Source organism: Hylobates moloch, unplaced genomic scaffold (genome assembly GCF_009828535.3).
Source record: "Hylobates moloch isolate HMO894 unplaced genomic scaffold, HMol_V3 SCAFFOLD_6, whole genome shotgun sequence".
Classification (NCBI taxonomy): Eukaryota; Metazoa; Chordata; class Mammalia; order Primates; family Hylobatidae; genus Hylobates; species Hylobates moloch.
The window spans coordinates 61,384,668-61,393,750 of record NW_026652281.1 but is presented as its reverse complement, the minus strand read 5'-3'; positions in this window follow the sequence as shown (position 1 = coordinate 61,393,750).

Here is a 9,083-nt window from a genome sequence, read left to right as displayed (position 1 = left end):
CAGTTTCTTGCCAATTTGGGATTAATGTAGTATTTTATAAGGAGAGGGATTAATTTATAGAACATATTACTCCAAAAGAGGTCTTACTCAAAAAATATAAATGCAGTAAGATATAGTTGGAAGCATTTATGGATGCCAGGGATACACATGGATTAGCATTAATTTTGCAGTCAATTATAGGAAGACTGTGCACCTTCTAATCCTAGCATGGCCACTGATTAATCATATCCTCTAGCCATGCCATTTAAAATTGTTTGGATTCCACCTCATTTGTGGAATTAAAGATTTAATTCATAAGTCATTGACTTATTGTCCCTATGTAGAATTTGGCCAGTATAGATTTTTATTTTTCCAGCTCAGTGTTTTTAAAAATGTGAATGTGAATGGAATTTTTAATACTCCTTTGAGTTTGCTAATATTGCACATACCTTTCCCAGCATGGAAAATATCAGAGGCTTCTTCACCCCTCTCAGAATTACTCGTTGCATTACATATCTCAACATCTATTTTGACCACTCCTGCTTCTTTAGTTGTCAAGGTAAACTCAATGACTGAAGAAAGGGATTCTCTCATTTGAGGCACCTTCTCTAAGAGCTATACAGATACATAAACTGCAGGTGGTGAAGCAGGATGGTGGAGCTCTGACTATTATCAACCTGGCCCTAGCTTCCTGCCTCTTGAAGACTGCATTGCAAGCTGAAGCAAATGAACTGAAGTGTCTCAGTACTACAGAATCAATAAGCCAGCAAGAAATGCCTAAAACCTCATGATAGCATTATAAAGCCTATTCATATGGCATGATTGGGAGAGAGTCAACATCATAGGCAATGCAGTGAATGTAATTCTTGCTTTAACGTGTAATCTTTTTCTCTTTTCTCAAGCTTTTCTGGATCTAAAGTAACTAACACGTTCTTTTCAAAAACAGCATCTTGACTGCCCACTAATAAAATAAAGACTATTAGAACAAGAGCAACTAGGGGCAGCTAACTCCTTCAGATTCAATCTTAGTAAAAGTATGGGAAACAGCTGCCCCTTGCCTAGATTTTGGCATTTAACCATTTATGCTGAGACCTGTGCAGAGGTCTATGAGATACAACAGATGCAAGGCTGCCTGACTGTACATAAGATGGGATACAAGAGAAATTAAAGAGCAGGTGTAAGTAAAATATGCATATGAAATAAAAGCTGAATAGTCATTAGATAGAGAGTGGAGAAAGTAATCTGAAAGCTTTTACTTTTTAGGTTTGATCACTTATTGTATTATTGATAATCTTATTAAAAATGTTTTTCCAATAAACTAACACACTATAAAAAATAAAATACATCTTAAATAAAAAACTACTTAATTTTCATTTTGAAGAAGGTTAATGAGAAAATGTAATATGCGCAAAACATTTTTGACATTTATTATCTACTGTGGGAGCAATAGCAATATCACTGACCAAATGCAAATCAGAAGATACAAATTTGCTGAAAAACTATCAGCACCTGTTTTAGACTTACTAGATCCTTAAAAAGTTTGTGCCCAAAGACAAAACAGTGATATGACTTTTCATTGACATTACCAAATCTTGTCCTAAATTAATTTGTCATTTTAACATATTTCTTTTCATATTTAAGCATGGTAGCTATTAATAATTTTCTCCATTAATTGAAGATAAATTTTACAGTTAGTCATTTTATATTAAGTCATCAGATTTTTCAAATAGAAAATTAAGTTATGTAAGGGTTTAAGATTTTTATTCAGATAGTAAATATTTTCTGGTAGATAAATAGAATGAGAAAATCTGTATGCATAATATATAAAGATATTCAGTATATATTTACTGAACAAAAAGTTAGAACTTTGTGTATAGCATGCCACATTTATGTAAAACAAAAAATATCTATTTTTGCATTTATTGCTTTTAAAAAGCCCTCAAAAGTTGAAGAAAGTTTTAAACAGTGGGAGAAAGTGGGAGGGATAAGACTTGGTAGGTGGGAATTAAGAAATATGCCTACAACTTTAGATATCATTTAGAATTTATCCTGGATATATTTTATTTATACATTTATTTATGTTGCTTTTTCTTGTGAAAGTGGTAAGAACCCAATATTATGGTTAGATGTTTAATGATTTATCTCTTCATCTCCATAGTAAGCACCTTTAAAATATTATTAAGTGGTGATTGGATATTGAAGATCTATTGAACTCCATTGGTCAAAGTTTTAGTTGTTTTGTATATATCAAATTAAGCTTCTGCCTGGACATCCAGGATTTTCCATACATCCTCTCAAATCTAAATGGAGGCTCCTGAGACTCAACTCTTGCATTCTGTGAGCCCACAGGCTTAAAACCACATGGAAGCCACCAAGGCTTATAGCTTGCACCCTCTGGAGCAGTAGCCTGAGCTGTATCTGGGGCCCTTTGAGCTGAAGCTGGAGCTGGAGCAGCTGGGATGCAGGGAGCAGTGTCCTGAGGCTGCACAGGGCATTGGGGCACTGGGCCTGGCCTGCAAAACCATTCTGTCCTCCTAGTCCTCTGGGCCTATGATGGAAGAGGCTGCTGTAAAGATTGCCAAAATTCCTTTGAGGCCTTTTCCCCATTTTCTTGACTATTAGCAGTTGGCTCCGCTTTCCTTATGTAAATTTCTCAGCCTGCTTAAATTCCTCCCCTTAAAATGGGTTTTGTTTTTTACCACATAACCAGGCTGCATTTTTCCAAACTTCTACACTCTCCTTTCCCTTTAAATATAAGTTCCAATTTTAGGACATTTCTTTGCTCATGCATATGAGCATAGCTTGTTAGAACCAGCCAGTTTACATCTTGAATGCTTTGCTGCTTAGAAGTTTCTTCTACCAGATACCCTAAATAATCATTCTCAAGTTCAAAGTTCCACAGATTCCTAAGGCAGGAGTTCAATGCACCCAGCCTCTTTGCTAAGGCATAACAAAAGTCACCTTTGCTCCAGGTACCAATAAGTTCCTCACCTCCATCAGAGACCTCCTCAGTCTGGACTTCACTGTCCATATCACTATCAGCATTTTAGTAGTAACCATTCAGGAAGTCTCTAGAAAGTTCCAACCTCTGACCATTACCCAGTTCCAAAGTAGCTTTCACATTTTCAGGTATCTTTATAGCAGTGCCCCACTCCTCAATACCAATTTTCTGTATTCATTCTAGCACTGCCAAAAAGAAAGAGCTGAGACTAGGTAATTTATAAAGAAAAGAAGTTTAATTGGCTCACGGTTCTGCAGGCTGTATAGGAAGAATAGTAGCTTCTGTTTCTGGGGAGGCCTCCAAAAACTTACAATCGTGGCAGAAGGCAAAAGGGAAGCAGGCATATCTTACATGGCTGGAGCAGGAGGAAAAGAGAGGGGAGAGGTGCTATGCACTTTTAAACAACCAAATCTCAGAATAACTCACTATCATGAGAGTTATCATGAGAACAGCACCAAGGGGATGATGCTAAATCATTCATGAGAACTCTACCCATATGATTCAATCACATCCCACCAGGACCCACTTCCAAAATTGGGGATTGGGGATTACATTTCAACATGAAATTTGGCGGGGGTGGGGGGGGGACACAGATTCAAGCCATGTCACCATCAGTGAACATACAGGTTATTTCCATATCTTGACTATACTGCAATGAAAATGGGAGTGCAAATATCTCTTCAAGATCTTGGTTTTAATTTTTTTAAATAAATACCTAGAAATAAGCTTGCTGGATCATATGGTAGGTCATTCCACTTTTAATTTTTTGGTGAATCTTCATAATGTTTTCCATTCCTAACACAGGGTAAAAGGGTTGCAATAATCAATGCCTCTTTAAACATGACAAGCTAAAATTCAGATATATGAAGTAAATTGCTCAAAGTGACAAGCCAACAAATGATGAATCTGGAATTCATACTCTGGTTTAATATCAAAAACTGCATTTTGCTCTTTACTCTCACTTGATTTGTTGCTGTTTTTGTTGTTGGTTTTTATTTATTTATTTTTTTTGATATGGAGTCTCACTCTGTTGCCAGGTTGGATGGCACAATCTCTGCTCACTGCAACCTCTGCCTCCTGTGTTCAAGTGATTCTCCTGCCTCAGCCTCCAGAGCAGCTGGGAGTACAGGCACGTGCCACCACACCCAGCTAATTTTTGTATTTTTAGTAGACATGGGGTTTCACCATGCTGGCTAGGATGGGCTCAGACTCCTGACCTCATTATCCACCTGCCTCGGCCTCCCAAAGTGCCAGAGTTACAGGTGTGAGTCACCACGGCTGGCTGCTTTTTTTTCTCTCCCTTCTTTTTTTCCCTCTTTTCTTTCTTCCTTCTTTACTTTTACCGATCATTAATTCTTAATGTATATAGTATGGAAACTTAAACACCTGCATCATTCTGTATATTTTTAAAAGTAAAGCTTTAGATGCAATATATTTGACAGTTCATTTGCACAAAGAATAATTAATGAATTGGGCAGCACTCAGAACCAGAAGAAGTTCAGAAGGCTCTGCCCATAAGTGTGAGCAGTAAGCATTTATAGTTCAAACATGGAAGCAAAATAGAGAAATCACCCAATGGACTAGGTATCTACCTTACGTAGGCATAGTGTGACAAGGCATTTGCCTTATTTAGGTATGATCTGATCAGTTGGATGCCTGTGATTGGCTAAAACTCAGCCAAGTGTGATTGGCTATTTGTTACAAAGACTATACTGCTAGTTAGGTTTTGCTTTGTTTATTACCAGGTTCAGTTGTAGTTTGTTACACAGGAACTCAGAGACATCCTCAGGCTAGTGACTTCCAGTTTAAATTTAACAAAATTCTAAAGTGCTTAATAACTATTAGCAGGAGGATCTCCAAATTCCACATGTAGGTCAGAACAGATTAATTTGTAAGTCTCTCCACTGACAGGTTGACTTCTCTACCTAGAGCACTATTTCATCTTCACCTAATTTACTTTCCCTACAGATTTAAGATTAATAACCAGAAAAAGAAAAGAAGAAAGAAAAGAATGGAGAGGGAAAATTTAACAAAACAAGAGTGAGAGAAAAGAGCAAAGTGTAGTCTTCGGCTTACACCAGGGTTTGAAGTTCAGATTCATCACTTTCCCTATAGATTTAAGCTTAGACCTCATTTCAAGAAGTCCTCCTGGATAACATAGGGAAGTATATATAATCTCACGGTAGTATACCCCTATAGTTATAACATTTCTTACTCTACATTAAAATTGTCTATGCATTAAATTAAACATACCAATATAAAAGCATTTTTTAGCTATAAGTGCAACTTTACCATATGATTCAATATTGTTTGTTTCTTACTGTAGGTAATAAACCCTCAAAGGCAAAGATTGTTTCTTGATTACTAATAAATTCTCAGGATTTAGTGCAGTGCCTAGAATACAACAGACATTCAACATATTTTTATGTAAATGAACAAATGAAATAGATGGGCAAATAAATGAGCAACAGATAATTTCATACACATTATGAAAACAGTGAAGTCTAATTAATCTACTGAAAACTATTCCATTAGTTTGTCCTCTACTTCTCCAAAGCTATAAATTCATTTAAGATAGAAACAAAACATTTTCATATGCAATTTTTATATACTATTAAAAAATAAAAATAAAGCCTAGATGCATATGAAATCAATGGGAGGATTTACTGTTTTTCTGTTTGGTTTCTTTTTATTTGGTTATTTGTAATACAAACACATATGACTTATTTTAACATAAATAGATGACTTCTCAAATTTATTCTTTTTAAAGTAAAATTCTTTTTAAGATTTTTTTTATTATACTTTAAGTTCTGGGAAGCATGTGTAAAATGTGCAGGTTTGTTAGATAAGTATACATGTGCCATGCTGTTTTGCTGCACCCATCGACTTCTCATTTATATTAGGTGTTTCTCCTAATGTTATCCCTCCACCAGCTCCCCACCCCTTAACAGGCCCCAGTGTGTGATATTCCCCTCCCTGTGTCCATGTGTTCTCATTGTTCAACTCCTACTTATGAGTGAGAACATGTGGTGTTTGGTTTTCTCTTCTTGTGTTGCTTTGCTGAGAATGATGGTTTTCAGTTTCATCCATGTCCTGGCAAAGGACATGAACTCATCCTTTTTTTATGGCTGCATGGTATTCCACAGTGTATACATGCCACATTTTCTTTATCCAGTCTAGCATTGATTGACAGTTGGGTTGGTTCCAAGAGACTGCTATTGTGAATAGTGCTGCAATAAACATACATGTGCATGTGTCTTTATAGTAGAATGATTTATAATCCTTTGGGTATATACCAAATAATGGGATTGCTGGGTCAAATGGTATTTCTAGTTATAGATCCTTGAGAAGTCACCACACTGTCTTCCACAATGATTGAACTAATTTACACTCCCACCAACAGTGTAAAAGCCTTTCTATTTCTCCACATCCTCTCCAGCATCTGTTGTTTCCTGACATTTTAATGATCACCATTCTAACTGGCATGAGATGGTATCTCATTGTGGTTTTGATTTGCATTTCTCTGATGATGAGAATTTTCTCATAATTTTGTTGCTTGCATAAATGTCTTCTTTTGAGAAGTGTCTGTTCTTATCCTTCACCCAATTTTGATGGGGTAGCTTGTTTTTTTTCTTGTAAATTTGTTTAAGTTCTTTGTAGATTCTGGATAATAGCCCTTTGTCAGATCGCTAGATTGCAAAAATTTTCTCCCAGTCTGTAGGTTGCCTATTCACTCTGCTGATAGTTTCTTTTGCTGTGCAGAAGCTCTTTAGTTTAATTAGATCCCATTTGCCAATTTTGGCTTTTGTTGTCATTGCTTTTCGTGTTGTAGACATGAAGTCCTTGCCCATGCCTATGTCCTGAATGGTATTTCCTAGGTTTTCTTTTAGGGTTTTTATGGCTTTAGGTCTAACATTTCAGTCTTTAATCCATCTTGAGTTAATTTTTGTATCAGGTGTAAGGAAAAGGTCCAGCTTCAGCTTTCTGCATATGGCTAGCCAATTTTCCCAGCACCAGTTATTAAATAGGGAATCCTTTCCCCATCGCTTGTTTTTCTCAGGTTTGTCAGGTTTTAGATGTGTGGTGTTATTTCTGAGGCCTCTTTTCTGTTCCCTTGGTCTATATATCTCTTTTGGTACTAGTACCATGCTGTTTTGGTTACTGTAGCCTTGAAGTATAGTTTGAAGTCAGGTAGCATGATGCCTCCAGCTTTGTTCTTTTTGCTTAGGATTGTCTTGGCTATGCAGGCTCTTTTTTGGTTCCACATGAGATTTAAAGTAGTTTTTTCTAATTCTGTGAAGAAAGTCATTGGTAGCTTGATGGGGATAGCATTGAATCTATAAATTACCTTGGGCAGTATGGCCATTTTCACGATATTGATTCTTCCAACCCATGAGCATGGAATGTTCTTCCATTTGTTTGTATCCTCTTTTATTTCATTGAACAGTGGTTTGTAGTTCTCTTTGAAGAGGTCCTTGACATCCCTTGTAAGTTGGATTCCTAGGTATTGTATTCTCTTTGTAGCAGTTGTGAATGGGAGTTCACTCATGATTTGTCTCTCTGTGTGTCTGCTCTTGGTCTATAGGAATGCCTGTGATTTTTGCACATTGATTTTGTATCCCGAGACTTTGCTGAAGTTACTTATCACCTTAAGGAGATTTTGGGCCAAGACGATGGAGTTTTCTAATATACAATCATGTCATCTGCAAGCAGACAATTTGGCTTCCTCTTTTCCTAATTGAATACCCTTTATTTCTTTCTTTTGCCTGATTGCCCTAACCAGAACTTCCAATACTATGTTGAATAGGAGTGGTGAGAGAGGACATCCTTGTCTTTTGCCAGTTTTCAAAGGGTGTGTTTCCAGTTTTGGCCCATTCAGTATGATACTGTGGGTTTGTCATAAATAGCTCTTATTATTTTTAGATATATCGCATCAATACCTAGTTGATTGAGAGTTTTTAGCATTAAGGGCTGCTGAATTTTGTTGAAGCCTTTTCTGCATCTATTGAGATAATGTGCTTTTTGTTTTTGGTTCTGTTTATGTGATGGATTACATTTATTGATTTGTGTACGTTGAATCAGCCTTGCATGCCAGGGATGAAGCTGATTTGATCATAGTGGATAAGCTTTCTGACGTGCTGCTGGATTCGGTTTGCCAGTATTTTGTTGAGGATTTTCACATTAATGTTCATCAAGGATATTGGCCTAAAATTGTGTGTGTGTGTGTGTGTGTGTATGTCTGCTAGGTTTTGATATCAGGATGATGCTGGCCTCATAAAATAAGTTAGGGAGGATTCTGTCTTTTCCTATTGATTGGAATAGTTTCACAAGGAATGGTACCAGCTCCTTTTTGTACCTCTGGTAGAATTCTGCTGTGAATTTGTCTTGTCCTGGACTTTTTGGTTTGTAAGCTATTAATTATTGCCTCACTTTCAGAACCTGTTATTGTTCTATTCAGATTTGACTTTTTCCTGGTTTAGTCTTGGGAGGGTGTATGTGTTCAGGAATGTATCCATTTCTTCTCGATTTTCTAGTTGATTTGCGTAGAGGAATTTATAGCATTCTCTGATTGTGGTTTGTATTTCTGTGGGATTGGTGGTCATATCCCCTTTATCATTTTTTATTGCGTCTATTTGATTCTTCTGTTTTTTCTTCTTATTAGTCTGGCTAGCAGTCTATCTATTTTGTTTATCTTTCAAAAAAAAGCTTCTGGGTTCACTGACTTTTTGAAGGGTTTTTGTGTCTCTATCTCCTTCAGTTCTTTTCTGATCTTAGTTATTTCTTGTCTTCTGCTAGCTTTTGAATTTGTTTGCTCTTGTTTCTCTAGTTCTTTCAATTTTGATGTTAGGGTATCAATTTGAGATCTTTCCTGCTTTCTCTTTTGGGCATTTAGTGCTATAAATTTCCCTCTACACACTGCTTTATATGAGATTCTGATATGTTGTGTCTTTGTTCTCATTGGTTTCAAAGAACGTCTTTATTTCTGCCTTCATTTCATTATTTACCCAATAGTCATTCAGGAGCAGGTTGTTCAGTTTCCATGTAGTTGTGCAGTTTTGAGTGGGTTTCCTAATCCTGAGTTGTAATTTGAGTGCACTGTGGT